This window comes from Triticum aestivum, chromosome 7A, assembly GCF_018294505.1.
Source record: "Triticum aestivum cultivar Chinese Spring chromosome 7A, IWGSC CS RefSeq v2.1, whole genome shotgun sequence".
NCBI classification, from domain to species: Eukaryota; Viridiplantae; Streptophyta; class Magnoliopsida; order Poales; family Poaceae; genus Triticum; species Triticum aestivum.
In genome coordinates, this window is record NC_057812.1 from 137,253,676 (window position 1) to 137,255,339 (window position 1,664).

The following is a 1,664-nucleotide window of genomic DNA, read 5'->3' on the forward strand; positions in this document are numbered from 1 at the left end:
CGCCGCTGCTGCTATGCTCGGGAGCGGGAGCGGCGCCCCGGTGCGCACATCGTGGAGAGCCTGGCCAGCGGCGGCGGCGGCTCGTATTGGGGGCTGGGCCGGCGTCTTTGAGAGATCGTAGGATAGAATACATAGATCGAGGGGAGCCTCGCTGGCTGTTTTTTTTGCTACGTGCGGGGAAGGGACGAGAAAACCGTCGAAAAAAAACCAGCAAAAAAAACCCGGACGAAAATGGTGGGACGAAAATAAAACCCGAAATGCGACCTACCAACTGAGACATCAGGAGTAGAAATTTAAGTCGCACATGCAGTCGTGTTGACAAGCGAGACCCACACGTGTTATTGAGGAGCTTCTACTCAAAAGACATGACAAAAAAGGTAAGAAAAAATAATCTCACGACAAGTGTTATCAGCAATCTACAAATCTTGGTACATATGATTTCAGGAAGTAAGGAATGAGTTTCCCTAGAAAAATGAAGTGAACCATTTCTCCCTAAAAAAGCGAAAGGAATTGTTTAATTATGTCCTAGATAAACGAGAGTCGTGTTGACAAGCGAGACCCACACGTGTTATTGAGGAGCTTCTACTCAAAAGACATGACAAAAAAGGTAAGAAAAAATAATCTCACGACAAGTGTTATCAGCAATCTACTAATCTTGGTACATATGATTTCAGGAAGTAAGGAAAAATACTTCAACAATGGCACAAAAATTAGTATGGAGCGCGGGAGACCATGTTTGGTTAGGTCAGTCCAATAGTCTTCTGTTCATATAAACATTGTGACAGTTAACAAAAAAGCTTCAGAGTTTCCCTAGAAAAATAAAGTGAATCATTTCTCCCTAAAAAAAGCGAAAGGAATTGTTTAATTATGTCCCAGATAAACGAGACGAAACAAAAAAGAACTGGAGATGCGGGGGATCGAACCCCGTGCCTCCCGCATGCAAAGCGGGCGCTCTACCATTTGAGCTACATCCCCTTGGTTAAATTTTTCGATCTCAAGCTTTAAAGTCTTTTACACTTCTGCAACGCTGAGACTAACGAGCATGGGCCAATGTTTTACCTATGATGACCGGCCCACCTGTGTACGCCTGATGGCCCGTGGCAGGTTTAAGAACTGGCCTCCTCAAAAGTTGTCCAGCAGGGAGAGGGTTCAACGAGGCTGGAGACATATTTAGTCCCACCTCGGCTGGAGGGAGTGAGCGCGTTGAGGGGAGGTCTTTAAGAAGGGACGGGGCGCGGCTGGGAAGAGCATGATCCTTCAGGCAGCAAAGGGAAATGAGGAGTGGTACAGGCTCGCTAATTATGCGAGATGGATGCCCGCTTCAATAAGCCTGTTACGACACTGGGGCATCCCCGTGATTTACCATCTGATCCTGAATATAAATTTAAAGTATTTCTTCTTTTGATTTTTTTCTTTGTTTTCTTGCTTATTTTTTATTTGGACTTGGTTTAGATTTTTGTTTTGGTTCTCCAAAGTTTTATTTGATTCTCATTGTTTTCAGATCATTTCTTTTCTGGTTGAGATCCCGCGCGTGGCCTTTGCAGCCGGCGTGCTGTACCGCCGCTCACGGCATAGAAGCCACCGGCTGGCCCAGGCAGTCCACGAGAGTTTAGAAACAAGTTTGGCCGCCCTAGGGCAAGTAGCAGGTAATACAAAAGCCTACT

General features: G+C 45.8%; 2 non-coding genes across 2 annotated transcripts; one reads left to right on the top strand and one right to left on the bottom strand.

Moving 5' to 3' along the window:
* Positions 1-902: 902 nt before the first annotated feature.
* TRNAA-UGC (transfer RNA alanine (anticodon UGC)) lies at positions 903-975 on the bottom strand. The gene has a single exon. It is a non-coding gene; the product is annotated as a tRNA-Ala (tRNA).
* Positions 976-1,269: 294 nt separating this feature from the next.
* On the top strand, positions 1,270-1,374 carry LOC123155144 (small nucleolar RNA Z279/snoR105/snoR108). The gene has a single exon (XR_006477257.1). It is a non-coding gene; the product is annotated as a small nucleolar RNA Z279/snoR105/snoR108 (small nucleolar RNA).
* Positions 1,375-1,664: the final 290 nt, after the last annotated feature.